The sequence below is a fragment of the Balearica regulorum genome, chromosome 3 (genome assembly GCF_011004875.1).
Source record: "Balearica regulorum gibbericeps isolate bBalReg1 chromosome 3, bBalReg1.pri, whole genome shotgun sequence".
NCBI lineage: Eukaryota > Metazoa > Chordata > Aves > Gruiformes > Gruidae > Balearica > Balearica regulorum.
This window is the reverse complement of record NC_046186.1, coordinates 65,732,410-65,754,665: the sequence shown is the minus strand read 5'-3', so window position 1 is coordinate 65,754,665 and position 22,256 is coordinate 65,732,410.

The following is a 22,256-nucleotide window of genomic DNA, read 5'->3' as shown; positions in this document are numbered from 1 at the left end:
TGCCCTTAGTGAAGTCATGTTGGCTGTCACTGATCACTTCCTTATTTTCCATGTGCCTTAATATTGTTTCGAGGAGGATCTGCTCCATGATCTTGCTGGGCTGGGCACAGAGGTGAGACTGACCAGCCTGTAGTTCCCTGGGTCTTCCTTTTTTCACTTTTTAAAAAGTTTCCCCTTTTTGAGTCAGTGGGAACTTCACTGCACTGCCATGACTTCAGCAGATTTTGGAGCACGGCTATGTTGAACACACACGTTCATCAAGAGGAAGCATTGATACTTCATCTCTCTAGTCAGACAACAAGAGTGAAAATTTCTTATATCAATGTCACAAAGAATGTGCCCCCTTGCTGCAACAAAGCAAAGCAAAATACATTCACACAGCTTGGAACAGCTCCCCTTAATCCATGTGCTTACAAATACAGTGGGCATAGGTATTTGGAAGTTAAATAGATTTGTAACACAGTGCTGTAAAAAATAATATCACTCTTGGTATTTAAGTGGTAATTTCACAATGTTGAGGAGAGGCTCTTAATGAGTTTACTGTTGGCTACCATGGAGAAGATGATTGGACTGGGATGCCAGATCATTAAACGCTTGGAGTTATTATTCCTTTTAATATTGCAGTGGCCATAAAGGCCAACTCAGTCTCTGCTACAAAGGATCTTACAGCTGAGTCTTGATTGTTCCCAAGTTTATTTGTTTCTTTTGCTTTTCCAAGTTTGAGAACATCCAGCTATATTTCTGCTCTCTCAGACTCCATAAAAAGCTTTCAAGACTATATTTGTTGAGAAGATAGTGTGGGTATTAAAGACACAGAATAGCCACTCACTGCATTGTATCATCTTCTGCTACAAACCACCACAAAAGTAATTACCATGCTAGAAATCCAGCTTGGTGTTACTGAATGGTTATCAGATTCATCTAGCATAATTCTCACAGAAGAAAAAATGACTTATGGTAAAAGAAATAGATTGCCAGTGTGCTCTGAAATATGCCCGCCCCCCCCCAGTCACATTACTCTGGAAGAACTCCTAAGTGTTAAACACGGGCACTAGACAAGCTGTACAAAGCCGAATGAAGCCTGAATTTCTGTTTAATGAGTCGTCACATGCTCTCTTAGCAATTCTTTTATGCAAGAACTTCCTTAAAATGTGATCATTAATAACATGCTATTCAGATGTCTCAGATGAGTCTCAGGTTTCCACTATAAACACACTTGCTTGTGATTAATGCTGGAATAGCAGGATTTGAGTGTTAGTGCCCTGCTTATCCACGAACAGGTAACACTTAGGATTCAACCCCTGGAAAGCTGTTTTACAGCTTGACCTGCTTTGGACCAAGACGGCTAACGCAAGCACACTTTCACTCACACACAGACAACAGTGACTCCTTGGCAAACTCTATCTGAAGTCTAGCACTGGTCTGAATTTTCTCCAGCCAATTTTTTTTTGTTTGTTTTTGTAAATCTATTTGCACTGCTCAGAAGGAAAAAAAAAAAAAAAAAAAAAAAAAAAAAAAAAAAATAAGGGGTTTTGACAGAAATTACACTTACTGCAAGTGGTCTAGAGGTTTGAGACATGCAACAGGGCTGCTTGGAGGATGCTGTGATCCTGAGGTCCAAAAATCGGTGTTCACATCCTAAAAAAATATATCCTTAGACTACGGTGTCCTCAGCATTACTGCTGCAGCTCTTCACAATGTTTTGGACTGAAATAAATTCCTTCCCTCTTATATATTTTGTTTTTACATATCACGAACACAAGAAATTTATACCAGCTTAGATGAGCAGGCCACAAAAGGGTAAGGGAAAAACATCAGAACAGGAGAATGTTAAGTTGCTTTGGAATACAGTGGATCCTTTCAAAGAGAGCAAACTGGCTTGATTGCACTTGGATGCAATATCTTGATTATTTTGTTATTTTTTTAAACAAGTAATACAACATTCTTCTATATTATTTGGGATTTTTTTCCTACATTGTTGCCTAGTGCAAGTCTCATAAATTGTAAGAGCAAAACAATGCAGCATAAAAATCTCCAGGCAGATACATGATCACACATACAGCTTTAATCCATTTGCATTTCCTGTGGTCACATCAGGTGTTGGCTAAGACTTCAATTTCTGCTTTTTCCAGCAATGACAACACTGCTAGCTCCTGCATGAAATATAGGTCATTTGGAGAGATAGATAATAGGTATAGAGATATACACTTACCTACATATATATTCAGGGAGGAAAAGAAAGGAAGAGGATCATAATATATATATTCTTGTCTAGAAAATAAATGATGTTTGCATTTGTATGTAAGGCTCCTGATTCTCATGAGGCAGTTATTAGAAGTTTCCTTCTCATATTTAGTCATGTTTGGAATTGTTTTCAGGATGTTTAGACTCTTTTCTTCAAGTTGTCACCAGCTTATTACCACAGAATTACATTTTACAAACAAGAGCTGGCTAGAGCCAACTTGTCTTGGCTACTGCTGCCTGAGGGAATTTGAAAAAATGATAATTTCCCTGCCTTTGGAAATAGACAGGCATGGACCCAACTGCAGGCAATCTCACCTCTTTACTTCCTTTCGGAGCTGAAGCAAGCAGCTTTTACTTTCTTGGAGGAGCTCTCCTGTTATTTGAAAAGAGAACATGCACACAGAATATTTTTGCCCCCAAAACACAGTACATTTGAGCAGGCATGAATTTTCATGTTAATGACTCTCAAAACGCAGTGCTGCACAATAAGGTCCCCACTGCATTCCCCTGGAAAGAATTCCTGAAGGTGGGTGGCAGAAAAGTTTCTTTTCAATGCAGTGGTGAATCACGCCATTGCAACCAGTGCTCAGAGCGGGACTCCGCAGAAGGTTCAAAGCAGCCCAACTCTTGTCTTTTCCAAAAGAGGCAAAGCTGATGATGGCACTGACAGCAGCCAGAGCCCTTTTCCTTAAGGGTCCCTGGGACTTAAACCTTGTTACATTTATGATTGGCCCATCTGCACCTCGCTTGACAACAATTTACCCACCACTACCCCTTACACACACGCACATGCACACACACACCCCCCCCCCCCCCGCTCTGTGATAATGTCATAATTAACAATTGATCTTTTTGTCTAACAAAACTGTCTTGCTGCTGCCTTTGATCCTTCTGAAAGTGTCCCTCCTCAGCTTCAGCTTCATAATCCACCTTCAAAACTGCAGCCTCCACTTCCCTGTAATTCTCCTTTTTGCAAAGGGTTTGCAAAGATCTCCTCAGAGAAGGAAATTCTAGGTTTATAGAAAATTAGAGGCAAACTTTAAGGGATGGTCTGCCCACATGATTGCTCAAAGGTCAAAATTATGTGCTTTTTCTTATAATTATGGTTAGATAGTAACTGCTGGTTAGTTATAAATTAAGTCAGCACATCTTAAGTTGAGTTGGCATGAGAACAAGATATTAATCACCAAATAGCCATCATTTACCTTCAGTTAAAGCATAAATTGCAATTGTGAATAGATCAAGCCAAATATAAGCTTGTTCCAAAAGCAATCTATAGGACAGATTCTCAGGCAATGAGAGCTTCCAAAGTTTAATTAAATTCAGAGCTACATCAATTAACACTAGGTCCAAAGGATGATCTGTGGAGTAAATTGAACACAATTTACCTTAATATCAGTAAGAATATTCACAATTTTTGTGCTGATGGTGTAGCAAATCTGTCCTGAGTGCACAGGCCCAGATTCTGATGCTTCTTCCAGATGGAACTGTACAAGCAGCTTCGCTGCAGTCTGCAACATAATTCCCTCACAATCATGTTCTAAGTGTAAAAGTGGCAACCTGTACGTGTTGGGATCATCAAGTTAATCCCAAGCTAGTGGTTCTCATTGCTAAGACCTCCTGCAAGAGAAAGTCAAATTAGCTAAAAGGTAAGCCTTCACTCAGATTGCATGAACAAAACCAATGTAGCCAGTAACTTCAAGTGTTCAGGTCTTCAAACAGAGGAACTACATTGCCCGACTGCTAGCCCCAGCTTGTGAAAACCAGAAAAGAGCAGCTGTGCCCTTGAATAATCTTCAAAATGCAATGCAAAATTCCGTGTTTGGTGGAACTTTCTTGGAAAAGAGAGTAACAATTAAGAATAGAAGACGATAAATGTTTTAGAAGATTTCTAGTGAGGTACATTTGTTATTTATTTCCTAGCCCATACTCATTCTTTTGGGGATGATTTCAGACAGCATAGTGCCTGTGAAAGCAAGAAATTTTTGCTGTCATTTTCTTATAAGATTCTGGTCAGAAAATGAGACTAACATTTTACAAAAATGCTTGCAACATTTTTGTCACTGTCTCAAAATGGATAAAAATGTGTCAGGAAGTTTGACAAACATCAAGAATGTGCCTCTATGCTGTCAAGAGTATCCCCCTTCTTGATGAGCCAAGACATGTATTACTCCCACACTCACACTTCTGCCTAAAGCTCTGTAACTCTTTCCTAAATCTTGAGCTGGGAGACTTTCCTTCTGTTTACATCAGGTAGAGCACAGCCTTTTGCCACGTTAACAGAAATGCTACTTATCTTGGAAACAGGCTGACCATCTGAGCACTGCATCATCTGAGTACTTTTAGATGTTCAGCAGCTGAAGTGTCCTATTGTGGATCATTCCCTGGCAGAACAAATGTTGCTGTCTGAGACTGTTCCAAACATTTGTTTGGCACACGAGCGGTCCCTCTCCTTTTGAAGCAGTATTAAAAGCACTGTCAGCTCATTAATGGATTTTTTTAACTTTTCTTTTGGCAGAAATGAAACTATCACTGAAGGAAATATCTTGTAAACATTGAAACAACCACAACAGCATTCCATGCGTACACACGCTGGAAAACAAAAACAAAATAAAAGCAGCCTTTTGCAATGAAACGTGTCTTTCCTGAATCAGCAAAGACTCCCATGACCTTGCAGCCATTCTTTGGAATAGCCACTGAGAGCTGCATGAATCAAATAACAAAATAAAAGCACTATAGTGCAAAGGACAAATCTTTCAGGGTTAGAGGAGAGCCACTGCTCTGAAAACACCAAGCACTGAAATCTTACCCATAGATTGACTTGTGCACAAATGTCACCATGCCTACGTCAAAGGCCAGATTTCCCAGAGGGCCCAGCTTCCCTTAGAGAAATTCAGTAAAGATCAGAGTTTTAAAGACCTCAGCAAGCCAGATTTTCAGAAGAGCTTATTCCAGCAGGCTAGGATTGATATTTAAATGACACCTGGGTACCACAAAAAGCTTATGCATAAAGAAGTCCTCCTGATAGATAGCATGATGAGCACTCTATGTAGAAATGTAGGAATGTGTTTGTTACCTTTACTCTCCCGCCTCCTCTTCTTTTCTCCATTCTTTTTTTTTTTTTTTTTTTTTTTTTTTTTGAGAAACTAATGACATTTTAATTCAGGTTGATACACTCTAGGTATGAAAGGAAATAGATTTCATCTGAACTCTGTAGCCTCTACATAGACACTGTCTGTAAATAATTCCATACCCTTCCTTCCATTACTGGTTATCTCTGACTGATTTTTTTACAGGCATTTTTGAAGAAAGATGTGTTATGAAAATCTGAGTGTTTTTTTCCAGAAAATGGCTGATTTGGATGAAATATTTTTAAAAATAAAAATAAAATCAAAAAAATTAAAAAAAATACCAAAACCAAAACACACCAGTAAAAGGCCTTTCTCAAACATGGTCCACTTTAAAGTGCCTGTTCTTCACAAGACAAGGCAGAGGCAGTGGAAAGTTGAAGTTGGTGCTGCCTTCAAAAGATCAATATGACTTGCTACACTGTATCTATGGTTTCTGGGTATGGCTAAAAACCAAATTACCCTATTTAGATGAATGTACAAGAATAGGGGAACAGGTCATGTTTATCAAACGTAATCTCTGTTATTTGGAAAATAATTTGTTAAAATTAGTGTCTTGCTAATTCCAGAAAACTCCAAATCATTTGTTAGATCCATGCAAAATCAGTCATTTGACTGCAAAAGCATGCAACTGGAACAAAATATACTTCGTGTTGTTTCGATTCAAGGCCTAGGGTTGATTTACTTACTTCCAGGCTTGTAAGAAAAGCTAGATAAAAAATTCTGTTAATGAGAAGTTATGTGCTTGTTTAAAAGTGACAACTTGGGGAGATTAGGTAGGCAGGCAGGTAGGTAGACAGATAGATATATAGTTACAGAGAGGTGCTGGGACTTGGAATGAAATTCCGTAAAATGCCTTAGTCTCAGGTGCTCTCAGTCTCATGACAGATTTGTGATACGGACTTTGTCATCAGTCAGGAAGAAAACTGGATCTAGAACTGCCATGTAATGTATGGGACAGTTTCTCCTAAGGTGCAAGGTTTATGTAAGATAACCATCTGTCTCACTCATGCTTATAACAGTTTGGGCAAAATAACTGTGGTCCTCTTCCTCTCTCACAGCTGTCAAAACCCACTGAGCAGTCAATGATTCAGACATCCTGAGCAATTACATAGAACAGGACCAAATTCTATGCATCTTACTTACCAAAAATCACAGGAAAGCCAGAGCTTGTTCTGATATCCTTGCAAGAGGGCCTGCAACAACAAATGAGCTTGCAATGCATTTCCAAAACACTTAAATCACTGAAAGAAACAGGTATGAAAAGGAAAAAAAGAATCAGATCATCATGGCATCAGTATTTTAAATACTTTGCCTTAAAACATGACCTATAATATAGAAGATCACGTAGAACATCTAGAAAAAAGCCTGTATGATCATTTCTGGTTTCACATGCCCATTTTGTGAAGCTTAGCCTCTCTTTTTTGGACCATACTTCTTTGTGACTTCAATATTGTATAAGGATATTCATTAAGTCCTGGTGTAATTAGTCCACAAACAGGCAAAAGGGAATATGTCCCCTGCCTTGAATATTTAATGTACCCATTTAGCCATTCAATTGCCCAAATCTTGTATAGGTGCTTGAAGGCACTGTTAAAGTTTTCAATTTTACATTGGGAATTGGGCAGGCAATATACACCCTAATACATGCATAAAATATTCTTTGGAAAAAACATGACATCCCTGATGTAGGTCAATTATTAATGAGCTTGGCTCTGAATTAGTTGCAGAAGAACAGTGGTACAGTTTAGAATATCCTAGAGCACTCAAATAACTAGTCCTATTTCCAGCAGATCAGAGAAACCATCCGTCACAGCCCACATTACTTCCCAGACCTTAACATGACAAGGAAAAGATTGTGTTTAGTGAGGCCTTTCAACTCAGGGAGGGGATAAAACTCCATGACATAACAAAAGTCTTACAAGGTTGAGTCTCACAGCAGACCTCGACTTGGGTCTGGAGAATTGATGATGCCTCTGTTTTTGCTACTTTCCCAAGATCTCTGCTGTCCCACAGTGTTATACCTGCTTTTATTTTTTTACCAGTCTCAGCAGGTTTCACTCTCCCAGTTCTGAAGGAAGCGGTTTAGGATGTAAATTTGTTCAGGTTTGCTGCATTTCACAGTATTGCTATGTCTCTCTGATCTAATGCACCTAGGAATTTATATCATACCCACCGCTGTATTCATCCAAGTACTTTTCAGTTGTACTAGAAAAGGGTTCATTTCCACAGCAACTAGCTCTGGAAGGGAATTTTACAGGATTTTACTGGGGAAGGAAACCTAGAATGTGTTTTCCTGTAATCTAAACCATGGATTTCAAAGAACTGACACTAATCTAGTGAACACTACAAACACTGACTCATCCCTGCTTCCTTCAGAATGACTTCCTAAAATGTTATTATCAGTACAGGTTATGTCCAGTTACAGAGCCTAAGTTTTTCCATTTGAAATACTGTAAGAAATAACCATCTCATGACATTGGAAAATATGTTTTCCCTGAAGAAAAGACAACTGAAATTTCATTAAGTTGAAAGAGGACCTCTCAACTTCACCTACTTTTTCATTGTATCTTAGGAGAGTTAGTTTTAATAAACATAGGTACTTGAGTTTGAAAAAGGGGCAGTTTAAGCCACTGGAAAATGAGCAACACAAAAAAAAAGCATTTGAGTCTGAATTGGTACATGCCAGATTGTAATGGAACAGGGATAGGCACAGACCTATCCAGCTTTGTTTTCACACAATTGAGTTAATTCATGCTTTTCTTGGATGGCTTACAGAAATAAATACAGAGTGACTGACACACAAGAAGGTTGTATGGTCACATGTCAGCAACTTTTGAGACTGGTCAAGGTCTGTCATATCACTTAGATATCATCATGAATTTGGTAAAAGCAGCAAGGAAATATCCATATTCATCCCCTTTCCTTTCCTTTCCTTTCCTTTCCCAGGCCAAATACAATGAATCATCCCCATCCCTTTCTCTATCAACCTTTCCTCTGTCACTGTCTTGAAAGGACAGTGGGAGAAGTGCAGCAGAAGAGACACTGTAGTCAGTAGCATCCTCACACCGGTAACTCAGAAGAACTGCTGACATCCCCCGGATTGACAGCTGCCTACGCAGGGCACTACTGCACCATGCGCTCATTAACCAGGTGCTGTCAGGAGCAAGAAGCTAGGAGAAAGAAAGGTATAAATCATGTTTACAAACCACATGTGCGATGTCTTTCAGTCCATTTGTGGTCTTTCAGTAGCTCTATTTAGTATTCTGTACATCTACTTGGGGTTTTGGTTTTTGGTTTTTTGTTTTGGGGTTGTTTTTTCTTTTCCACAGCATTTCCTATCATATCAGCTACAGAATTGCCTACATGGAGGTATCCATAAATTATACTGCAGCCTAGGAGTTTCTAGTGTGTGAACAAAAGGCACAAATGCAAATGCAAGATGTTTAATTCACTGTTTATGTGTGATGTTACCCAGGTGCCAGTGACATCCTTCTGACCAGCGTGGAGGCACAAGGGACCAACCCAACATACATTTTTAATGTGATCAGCTGTGACAGCACATACACAGAGCAGACCTTGCGGCCTTAAAGCCATCCTTTTGGAACACTTCTAGGGGCCCAGAAGATATGGTTTAATTAATCTTCTTTTTTTTTCAGGATTGTGCCTTTTTTTTTTTTTTTAATATAAATTATGTACACTGAAAACCTGCCAATTATAGCAAATTAAGGGACTTGGCAAGTGCATCCCTTGGAGACAGATGGTAAATAACATTCAGATTCTGAGTTGAAATAGGGCTAGCGATTAACTGGTACAGGATTGAAAAGCAGTCCAAATAAATGAAATAAAAGGGTTTGATATGAATGCAAGTACTGTAGGTTGCTTTTTTGTGTGTGTGTGATAATGATGGCACCAAAAATATTGATGATTCATAATTAATATGCTGCACCCTCTGAGTGGCAGCAGGATTCTAGATCTTTAGCACTATTTTAAAAACCAGTGCCAGTTGTTTATATTGCTTTCACAAGACTGCAAACAACTGTCATTTTATCCTCTCTGGAGGATCTGCCAGTTAAAAAGACAAGAGTGCAGCCTCACAACTAAGAGAAAGTGCCCCTACAAGTAGGAGAGGACCACAGGCAAAATTCAGAGGAAACAGAGCCTCCCGAGACGCAGACTGATATAATGCAAGAGCAGAAGTACCTGAGGAGAGTGCATTTGTTTCCAACTTGAGCTGCAAATGAAACAGGAGTGATGACCTCAACCTCGTCCCCTGCTGACCATTTCTCCATTTCAAAAATTCACTGTGCCTACTGTTCAAAATAAACCTGCTGTCCCTGGCACAGCCAGAGGTGGGGCTGATCAGAAATGCACTGGCAGAGCTGCAAGAGGGTAGGAAGATCTCGCAGCACCTGTGTGCGCTCTGTCTGGGAACAATGATTATTGCTAACCTGTCAAGTCTCAGCAGCGCTAAAATACACCAAATCTAATTTGGCTTAAAAATGCAAAAGCACAGAGAGATCTTTTTAAGAATCCAGCCAGAGATAAAAAAGATGACAAAGTCAAGAGTGTGTTAGTCATTTAATTCGTACTCTGGTTAGGATGCTAAATTCAGGAAATGACTCAATCATGCACACAATTACAGCTATTTTCAGACCATAAATGATGCAGTACACCAATACTGATGCAAAAACATACCACAATTAGTTCCTGCAAATGCTCTTGCAATAAGGCATCATTTCCAAGGGAGCCTTCAACCTAATTATGGCAACAGAGTATGCCTCAGGGCACACCTCTCTGTATGATTTCATTATTCTTGTAGGGTGACCTGACAATGATGTCACCAGAGTGTTACTTCACCTTGTATGCTCCCAAGCACATGATAAGAAGGTTAATTGCTTTGATATACATTTAAAGGGTTCATTTTGCTTCACATGCTAGAAGCACACAGAGCAGTCCAGTTACCAGTCTTTTCAAAGTAAGATTTGTACCCAGGAAGAATTAACATGGAATAATGTTTACATGTGACTGAGAAATTGAAGACAGGCAGTAGCTGATAGAATCTCTTCTAAGATTTGGATTATTTATTCAAGAAAATCTGACATGTTAGTTACTGACTTTTCTCGCAAACAAGAGGCCAGAGCTTTAAGGAAAACATACAAACGATAAAACCACGAGAAAAATCTCTATTCCACTTGTTCAGATTTAGGAAAAATTGAGATCCAGAAAAATTCAGAGTAGAATTTAAGATTAAAATCTGGCCTCCAAGGAAGTGACAGAGCTCCTGCTGGATGCATTTGATGAGGATGACAGGAAGAATCTTCACCTTGCTCTCAGCTGCCATGTTGAAATTGTGCATAATAATAATAATAAGAGGAATCACTCGCTCTTCATAAAACCCTCCAATACCCACTCAAATGCAGTAAGCTAGAGCAATAGGAGCCAGATCTTCAAATAAGGGACTCCAATTTTTCCCTGAGAATGATTTCATTCATAGCCTTGAATACTTTTTCCTTCTCAGTTTTAAATCCAGGCTACAGTACGTCAGTGATATAAAATTTTCCTTATGCTAAAAAATAAATTGTAGCTTAGGAAGATTATATCATTATCTAGCAATATCACACTGACAGATATTTTTCACGCATTTACAAATATTCTGAAAGTTTACATTGTATTGTTTAGACTTTCTTCTATTTTAAAAGTTCTGTATTTCCAAAATCCTGATTAAAAGTGTGCACTCAAGGTCTTTCCAACTAGAAAAGCTATCTTGTTAGCCAAGACTACTTCACAGAAACTAGAAAGCACTTACTCTACTAAGAATTACAACATTTGAGTCAGATTTCAAGAAAAACATGGAAAACCTCAAGCTTCTCTGATACTTCTCAATTACATGAAAAACTTGGTAATTGTAAATTTCTGTTTCTGACATACCATTATATCAACACATCTTATATGTTCAGCCTAGTTTTACTTAGTTCTTTCCACATATGATAAAAGGAAAGGCCTAAATGTTTGTGCAATGTGAACAAGTCTATCCTGCAGAAATTCCCAGTCTCCAGTATGCAACATTATTCCCCTTCAAATTCTACTCTGTTCTAACACATTTGATCAAAGGATGTTTAAGGGAAAAGTAGGGTCTGCAACGAGTTCACAGAGATCGCTGAAATGAGGAAAACTAAAGATAATCTGAACAATAATAATATTACTAAAATTTTCACAGGGCAACATTAGGATAATTCTAAATATTGTACAGTTTTTCCTTTATACACAGGTAAGATATTTGAGAAATCTTAACTGATTTGTTTGTTTGTTTGTTTGGGATTTTCTGCATGTTAAAGGAAAATATTTTATGAGATCAAGAAAAAAACACATGGGATCACTAAAGGCAGGGCGGAGAGGGAGGGTGTTCTTCTGAGGAAGAGAACACGATCATATTTGCTGATGAAAGGCCAGAACAGGAATTCTGGAATCATAAGAACAGCTTTGTTTATGCTGTTGTGTTTGGGGTGTTTATATATATCTATCTGGCTGTTTGGTCAAGAACTGGACAAACACTGCAAAGCAAGAGGTCAAAAACTTTTTTGTTGTTTTGAGTAGTTGTTTGTTTTAACTACGGTCATGTGCCTTTTCCATTATTTTATAGGAACTTTTTTTTTTTTTTTTGCATGTGTATGACTGCCTGGAGAATGACTGTTCTCCACGTGAGTGCCAGTGTTTTCATATGAACAAAAGGCCAAAAGGTATGGCTTTTCTAGGCTAAAAGGTATGGCTTATCCAATAAAGGGCAGCAAGAATATTGTACAATTCAAGCAATTGGTCACAAATTAGAGAGAGATAATAAATTGGGTAAAACACAATTTGTATTAATTGCATGGCAAACATTTTTTATTAAAACTCGCGTTATTAGACATCTGAGGATGGCTAAGGACATTTTCTGAATTCCAGCAAGGGCAAAACTCAGCAACTTAATCTTCTCAACACATACTTGGTCCAGTCCTAATTAATATTTAAAGACATATAAGCTGGAAAAGATAATTGTTAAAGGACTAGCTGCTGCTCGAGCATTCACACACCATTCATGGTGTCGCACACACATGCACACTTATTCTTGGGCGCGTTTTCTTCTTCTTCAGGCTCGACCTTAGGTTTCCCACAGCAGAGTCTCAGGCATCAGATTTTATAAAATAATTAATTTAATTGAAAGTTGCAGCAGCAGGATCAGCCCAGGCTGGGTGGCTCCAAAGAGAGGAACCCAGAACAAAGAAATCCCGGGTCAATTATACCCTTGTGTCCCACACACCCATCCCTCACGCGCCCCTCACGTGCCCTTCACGAGCTGCCCACACGTCCTTTAGTCCAATGGTGATTTCTAGTCTGGGGTCTTCTAATATATAATTAGATTCTTCTTCTGTGTCCAGGCAGGCAGGCTCTTATCTTGCTGACTTGCAGCTTCCACAGTTTTCCCCGAAGGTTGGAGCCTCCTTATCTTCTGGTTTACACTCCTTGTGCACCTGCCCTTGCTGGTGGAACATGGAGAACTGAAGAGTCCCAGACTTGAAAAAACACTACCAAGACATAAGTGTGATATCAAAATACTTTCCCATACTAAAAGACTAAACACAGCACTGCACTAGCTGTTAGGAAAACTACTCGGAAAATTACTGAGAAAAATACCTCCATCGCAGCCTAAGGCTTCAGCAAATCTAGCCATTCTTGCTAAGTAAAGCTAAGCAAACAGCACAAATCACACTCTGTTATATTCCTAAGTAATTCATTCTAATTAAAACCTACTCATTTATGTTAAACAACTAATATCCCTCAACAATAATGTGGCTAAACTTGTGCTTTACTAGCTTTTTAGTTTGATTATTTGATTCATGACAGTGCTACCCCCCATATGAGAGTTTCACCACACTTGCTTCTCTCCTTGCTCACCACATAAAGATGGTCACTACCCTGAATAACTGGTAGTTCAACAGGAAGATAAAGGAAAACAGCTGGCTTCAAAAAGCAGATGGGTAGATCACATGGTAATAGTGAGAGCATAATTAACACAAGCATCATCAGTCACAGCACACCAGCTGCCAGCAAACCTGCACGCACCGCTTTTGTGTTGTTTTGGCTTCTTCAGAAGAAAAAAACCTCTTTAAACAAAGTTGAGATTCTCAAGAAGGCTTTTTCTGCTTAACTCGGGACCCTTGCCGAGTACCTCTCCAGCTGTGTGAACCCTGGCCCTGCCACAGCATTATGTAAACTATTGATGAGCTCTCCGAAAAGATACAAATCTCAGCCAGGTCTGATGATTCCCCTGAGCTGTGAGAATTAGATTAAAGCAGGAAGCCAAACACACCAAAGGGGAAAAAATATGAGACTATGATTCCTTTGAGAGAATAATGGAAGGAACTATATCACAGCAGTGCAGAAAACAATTTCACAAGGAGTAAATGAATGCAGAAAAGAAATCCTGTAGCACCCCTTTTGTGCTTGGACTTATGTGTTGCCTCTTGACCCAAATTTTAATTGGTTCCCTTAAAAGTAATTTAAGAGTTTTGTTAAGGATCTAGATGGTCCTTTTATTAACATTGTCATCTAAAGATTGGGGACCTGGAAATGCTTCTCAGATGCACAAGTCCAAGTTCTCCAGTCATATCTTGACCCCTGTTGAAATGAGATCTAAATGCACCATGTTCTGCTTCTCCACTGTTTCACTGCTATCCTTGAGAAGGAAGCCTGAGTATGGTGGTCTTAAGAGCCTAACATGGTATGGTCCTGGCCACACGCCTGGTTGATGAGAGGAACAGGACCCAACAGAACATATTGCAGCACACACCACACAATTCTCCCACATCCATAAGGTTCTCTGTGATATATGTGCCTGGACTCCCACCAGCAAGAACAGATGATAACAACCTATTTTGATGCAATGTGTAAGCACATCGATTTCTTACTATTGTATTATTTTCCCTCCTCCCTTTCTGTCTTACACAGCTGCGTGTGTGTGCATATGTTGTATGATCTACTGTAAACAGATCAAAAAGTACTATGGTAGTAGCAAGCCAATACTCATGGAGTGTGACATAATGTGATTGAACCAATTGCACTCTACTGAAGAACTAACCATAACCATTGATGAGAATAATAAACTAATTCAAAGCTTGTCAGATCTTTAAAAAAATTATTTTCTTCTGCTCTCTGTTTTCACACATTTATTTCTTATCTTCCTGATTTAGCAGAGGGTTTTAAAGAGATGCGTCAAAATATCATAAGATAGGCTATTTTGGTATCAGTCAAAGTGGAAATGAGAACTTTCAGTTGCTTGTTGTAACATACTATAATTAACACTCACATGTTTGTGAAGTTCACTTCTCGCTTATCTAACAAACAGAACAACTGTGAAATAAATACTAATAAAATACTACTGAAACTAAAAATTGATTAAGAGTTTTTCCATAACTTACTTCCCTATTAAAAACTGATTGGCTGGTTTTAAGCCAATAAAGCCAAAGTTGTTCCCAGGAACAGGTCAGGATTTGTAAATTTTTTACCTGGAAAAAATGTTGAATGTATTTTGAAGATGATGTCAAATTTTTTTCAATATCCATAAAAAGAAAATAACTCTTCAGTTACAATCTACTTCTTACTTTAGAATGCTTGATGTTTATTTGTAAAAGAAGTGATCAAAAATTAGACAATTCATGATTAGCTAAATGACATGTTTCAAGTTTTTTAATGTTTTATGAGAACATGACAATTGTTTCCTTCTTAGCTTTAACTGTAATTTTCCTATATCAGTACAAGGCTGTTGACAGCCATTGCTAAAGGTATCTTACTTAAGTAAAGAAAGAGAAATAGATGATGAATTCAAAACCCAGTAAGCAAGGATATATTCCAGAACAAAAAAGACATTTTCACTTACTGGCTTAATTTTCACTAGGAAGTGACCTATCCTATTCACTTCGTTTCTGTTATAGTTTAAGCCATGAGATTTCGAGAGCTAAACAAAATTACACTCTAAAAGGTTTAAAATGAGGTGCCCAATATTTCTGAAAAGAAAGTTTTCAATTGCCTGTATACAAGGAACAGAATGATTCCTAAATTACTGCCCAAAAGCATGTGACACTATGTTCTTGATTAATATGCTCTTTGTACTCTTAGAGGGGATATTCTGACTGAAGATGTTGATACAGTTAATCAGTAATTAGTCACTAATCCATGCTTTTATGATTCAACACTTGAATGAGTCAACACTTAGGCAAGAACTATTACTCATTTTTTCTAATAGATGTAGTGAAATATAAAGAATAAAGTGAAGTGATCATGGTCACACATAGAATTAGCAACAAAAGCAGTCCATCTTGAACAAGCAGTGGGTCAAATATGCCAAATAGTTGTACACTCCAGCAAAAGCAATCATAACTGTTCAGAAGCTTTGAAACCATATATCCAGTCTTAGCTTAAACATAAATGCCAGTTCTCCGGCTATACTTTAAATCAATTTTTCTTCACTATTTCTCTCTACCAAAGAATTTCAGGGAAGGTCTGAACAATCAACCACAAGGAACAAACTTTTATTGAAGGAAAAAGAACCAAATTTTCCTTTCGGAGTACTTTCTTGTTTCCCCTTCCCACATCCAGCCAACTGCAAACACAACAGAAATATTCTTGGCTTTAAAGTAAATAAGCATTTACTTTTTCAAGCATGTTCAAGTGTCCAATTTCATCTCCTGGTATTATACAGACACCTTTGGGTGATACTTTCAATTGCCCCTTTTGTAGATGAAATTCAGTCTGCATACTTTCAAGTCCGTTTGCTTTCAAAAATATTTGGTTTCTCTTAGCCTTAAGCTGTCTGAAAGACTACTTCTTGCTGCAAATTATATAGCATCTTTTCAGAAATACCTCTATCTATCACAGAGAAAAGATATTCCTGGGCTACAAGAACCACCAGACTATGTAGGACACAGCATTTAACGGTATATTAGCTGCACTGTGTAGTTTACTACGTCACCTTACTGAAATGTCATGCTATACAATTCAGGTTGTGACAAGTCTCTTAAGTGTATCTGACTACCAGTTAAACTATCTCACAGGTTTTGTACAGACTATGCCCTTTGGAAACACATACTCTGATGCATCATTTGGGAAATATAAGACGGTACTAGAACATTGGTGTCCTTCCATTAATGTAGCTAATACTGCAACTGTATGAAATCATGCTTAGAACCACTTTTGGGGCAAACTTAGGCAGCTATCTGAATTCCTGGCTAAGAAGGAAAGACTTCCAACCTAAGTTAAAAAGTATTAAAAGCCTTACACTGTTGAGTAAAAGGAAACAGGAGTCTGCAAGCTGGCCTTTTCCAGGCATCCCATCTTAATTTTAACGCTTATTGTACTTTTGAATAGCATGTCACTGGCAAACAGAGAAATGTTTGTTTCTTTATTACAACATGTGCATATTACATATCTTCCGTGATATCACATTATAAAAAGGCTTGTATTGAGTTCACTTGAAATATTTCTCCTTTATTCAAATTGATTATATTAGGAATACTGGTTATATAGTAGCTTGTCATCATTGTGTGATTTCAAAGGACTGGGTGCCAATCCTTCAAGAGGGAATAAATATGTTCTTTCCTGGGAATTTTTTTTTTTTTTAATTCTCCATACTCTATGCAGTACAATCCATTGTAACAACCACAAATTACTTCTCTGTAACATTTTTAATGAGACATAATGATAAACTCTATTTCTAGTATAGCAGTAGAAACAGAGAAATTTATCAAACTGCAACCTCCTTTTCACCACAGGCAGACTTTAAAAGAGCACTCCTAAGGCTTTGTAGATATTGCAGAGTTAAAAGAAAAGATTCTAGATGCTGATACACAGTACTGCCCAAAAAGGTAGCCTAATACTCATACATGGACCCTGATACTCCAGAGGCATATTTGGCTGTTGTTTCAATGATGGTATTAAATAATAGCAAAGAAAACATCATTCTAGCCCTGACTGGGATCTCAAAACACTAAGCAATCCACAGGGCTGTGTGAACTTGCATTTAGCAATGTTTTCAGTAACACATTTTGAATAAGAGCAGTATATTCTAAGGGGGGTGAGGAATGCAGCTTTGGGTTGTTTTTTTTTTTTTTTTCTTTAACTTCACCACAAGCTAACAGGAAGACTTTTACTTTGGTTGATGCTTCAACTTAGTCCAAGGCATTTCCTTATTGTTTTTCACTCCGTTTCCCCACATTAACATTCGGTATGCCACCAGCCTATTAATAGATTGTATAAGCATGCACTGCAGACATATTCACCAGCACAGTTGCCCATATGGCTGTCACTCCATGTTCTGCACTGAAGGATGGATCCTCGCGGAAAACATTTCTGCCCTCAGACTTCCACTAGCCAATTTGACATCTTCCCCAGATCAGAGACCCTTGCTGGCACCTCCAGGGGCATGATTGGGCCTATGCGCATGCTGGCTCCATGAATATTTAACAGAGAAATTGAGAAGAGACTTGCTAGTGATCCATCTGTTAAGCTGCTGGAGCTATACCAGGGACCCATGAATTGGCTGCAGACTTCTTCCATAATAATGCCAAGGTTCAACAGAGAATTTAAGGCATTCAGTTGATCCACTGCCCAAAGCTGACTACTGGCAAGGAGGGTGGCCACAGCGCATAGCTGGTGACAGCAGATTTACCACTGAAGAAAGCCAAAGCTATCTCTGAAATGATCAGCTGTGACTAATAATAAATAGTAACCTTACGCACTTTTTAGGATAAAATTAGGATGTTTCTGCCCTATTTAAAGTAGCTAAGGTATGCTTCTTCCCACTCAATTTTAGCAAATCCTGGTATTACACTAGCATGCCAAATAATATCCCTTGGACTTTTTGGCTTCCAGAATTCACTTCCCTACCCAATACTGCATAATAATAACAACTATATTTTGGGAAGAGAGAATGGGATAAGAGGGAGAATAGCATGACAGATCAGTCCACTATGTCATCTCCTGCCACCTAATGCAAGATGTTTGTTTCTTGGGAACAACATCAGGATTTCTAACAAATCATTGATGGCTCATGAAAAAGTTGAGTCAGTCTCCTGCAGGGTATATCACTCCTGTGTTAACATGGAAGCTGTGGGACAGCAGCTAAGTTTTCTCTCTCCTTTTCATGAATTTTAGATTTTGTTTTTGTCCTTTAAAATTGAAATGATCTTGTACTTTAAAAGTCAAGTAAGCCACATTATTACTTTTCAAAGAAGTTCAACTACTTTAAAAGAAAGTTTAGAAGAGAACAGTTGGTCATTTTTCTCAGCATGACACAACAGTTTTGATTTTAGGTTGGATCTGCCTGCATTTTCCTTTTTCTCTGTCTCCTCCTCCTAACTCACTATCACCATGGGAGTCACTCAAGGCTGGAAAAAACCTCTAAAGGTTTGCTCCTCTAGAAATTTTTTAGCTTGTTTAAAATAAAATTCTTCACAAATGAAGTTAGTTGACACCATATGAACTGGATGTCAGTAAATACAGGGAGAAGCTGTGTTTAACATAATGGCCTCTAGTCATTCTTAAACTCTACAAGACCAAAATATAACTCTGTCTACTAGGTTACGGTGCTGGAAAAAGACTTCTATTTTTCCACACTGACTGCAATTGGCAGCATCATGAGAGCTCACTCAGTTGTTAAAACCATATCTAAACACAGTAAAATGCCCAACTGCAGTAAAGCCCTTAAGTACCATTAAAAAGACAGAGTACTTAGTAAAAGTAAGACTGTGGTTTGATGGCACCATAAATCTGTCCTGAGGTCTCCAACTTAATGGTATAGCAATGTGGAGCACAGCCCTGCTCTGACTGAAACTCATAATCTTGCAAAAAATTTACCCAATTTTTTTCCTGACAGGCTGCTTCCATACAAGTATGTCTGTTTATTAACATCTGGTCCATGCAAGGATTTCTCTGGACTTCCCCACTTGGTCTAGTCCTGCCATTCCTGCTCTGTATCTTCAGAGGACTCTGGATGTCACTAGCTTTCTCTAAATATGTATGCAGAGCTTCCATTTTGGCTGTGTTTCCATTTTTGTTTCTCACTGTGGTTGAACCTTTTCTCATCGCGGACTCCTGCATCAGCTCTAAGTAGTTAGAGCTTCAGCACCCAGCAGGTAGCACAAACAATGCTTCAGTTTGTCCATTTCATGGCTTTGCTTTTGTCTGTTTTGTGGCTTTGCTTTTCCTGAAGTTCTGTGTTTTGAAATCCAAACAGGAGCTGTTGGCCCTACCAGAACTCTGGCAGTGCATATTAGGAAATGGTCAGCCATTCCTTTCTGCACAGATGCTTCGGTGTAGGCTCCAAAGTGACCTGGAACAAGACAGGCCAAGACTGCGCTCCACAAAAGACTACAAACAAAGCCAAAGAATAGACAATCTGGTGCTGCAAGATGAACATACCTTTAGCAGGAAGCACTCCAGAGCATCTGAGGATGCTCCTTAATGCTAGCTCACCTCTCCCACACAGACATCCCACAAACCACAACAGGGCTACCCAGAGAATGCATCTTTGCCATTACCTATTACCAGAATCAAACAATTGATCAGCTTGTCACAGGCTAGAAAATGAAGCCTTCTTCCTGGTCATTTGGACGGGAAGCTTTAATGTCATTTTCTGGGAATGCAGTTAGGCACTGGATGCTTGGCCAAAAGACTGACTGTTCTGTGCTGACAGTCACCCACCTGCACGAGTCCCATTCTATTTGTCTAAATCTACCTCATACCATGGGTTTTCAACAAAAGGATCCTATACTTTGGGTCTGGGAGCCACCCTAACTGAAGACATATTCACTCCATACACAGTCTCCATACTTGATTAGGCTGGAACCAAAAGACAGTAAATTTTTAGAAATCTCCAAGGACATCTACACATGTACAAAAAATCTGTGACAGTTCATTATAGTCAGGAATGCATTTGGTGAAGTAAGGCCAGCCTGTATTCACATTTCCCCTCCTGAATAATTACCAATCATATGTTACATCTCAGAAATGTGGTATAAGACTGAACTGTAGTTCAAAACACTGATACAGCATCCACCAGATGGTCCTCAATATATAAAGTCTCTTTCTTGATCCTGTGTGGGTTGCTTTTCCTGACCAAGAATTCAGCATTCGCCTCAGTCATCACACACAGTAGCAGTATCATGCTGTATTTGGCTAGACTTCTATTAATCATGGAGAAAATAAGTTTCATCATTATGTCTTGTCACGGCCATTTTACAGACACCAGCACAGGCCATGGCAGAGACCATCACCAACACTTTCAGATATTTTACATTTATCAGCTTCAGCTGGACTGACACTTTTTTCTCACTTCATCTGGATTTGGCATAGTAGAGGTAATCCACACCAGGGCAGGTGCCTAAGATGCCCAGGGTAAGTTAGATGCTGGAAGCATTAATCTCTTCTTCACTGACTGCAAGATATCAGACGATATGCCTAGGTTTTAGGTGATCACAGTCAAAACAAGATGAATGCCATCTATTGCACAGGTTTGGGGTGTATTAAAGCCTCTAAACAAGACTGCAGGAGCAGAGACAACTAGCAAATCCAGGCAAGAATAAAAGCCAGCATGTCTCTACTGGTGTGACTCAGTGCTAATGGAGCTCCAGCCTTTTTTCATCACTGCCTGCCTGACAATTGGCTAGATAGTGTTCTGCTGATCCAAGTGACCCTCTGGACGCAGGTGTTGGCGTATGTGACTAGCCTAGGAGTTCCAGCCCAGTTCACAGTGGAGCTGCTATACATGAGCTGGCTTTGAGAAAATTCAACCCAGGACCCACAGTGTCTTTAATCACTGGCCCCTTCTCAAGACTGTCCAAGACCACCTGGAGTCACTGCTGCATGATCGCTTTGCCCTCATCCCTAACTGTAGTGCCTCTACTATCAATAATTCCAGTCACTGTCCAGACCTCAGAAACTACCCAAGGAACTTAGCAGGAAGAGGTCCCTCATCTAAGCAGCAAAGTCTGCAAGCTGCAAGAGATCAACGGCAGTTTGAAGTGATTGCTAGAACCAGCCCACATCTTCACTGCGAATGTGCAGCATGGACAAGAAGCTACACGTGCCACCAGAAGACAGGCATTGAATGCAACAGACAGTCTTAACCACATCTGGTGTGTGTGTGTGTGTGTGTGTTGGTTGGTTTGCAGCAATAATCAGGCCAGACCACACTACTTGACATCTTCTGGACAGTCTAGGTTGCCAGTGTCCTACACACATGGTTAGACAGGGATTTCTAATGCTTACACTTCTGGGATGAGGCTTGGGAGGTGAACCAATCCTCAGAGATCTTCCTGCTCAGAGGCATTGTGTTCTGCCAGCACATTTGTTCCTTACACAGAGCCTGAGGTCCCCAGATCAGGGGTCCCCAGATCAGCTGGTAGTCCTTCCAACCACTTCCAGGATAGTCCCCTTAATGCCCAAAGCAGTAGCCACAGAAATTTTATCTTCAGAGCCCTCCTACAAGACTATGGGAAAATGTTAGATAACTACAGACGCACCCCAGCATTTCAGGAGGAGGTTTTAGGAGATTATTGCCCTAAGCACTTCACTTTCTGAGCAACCTATGAAGGAAGAGACAACCACAGTAAATCTCTGATATTGCCTGATGGTCAGAACCGACAACGAGGTTTGTCCCAGTAACCTGTTGAGCAAAGCTAATTACCAGGCAGGCTCTGTAGAGCCCTTGCATGTTTCTTCATCTGAGGACCCTATTAGGGGAAGCGGGATTTGTAAACCACATAAGACATTTAATGGTGCGAGGCATCTGAAGTCAAGGCTGGAGTTAACACTGATAGTACAGAGCTATTCCAGTCACCACTACATAAG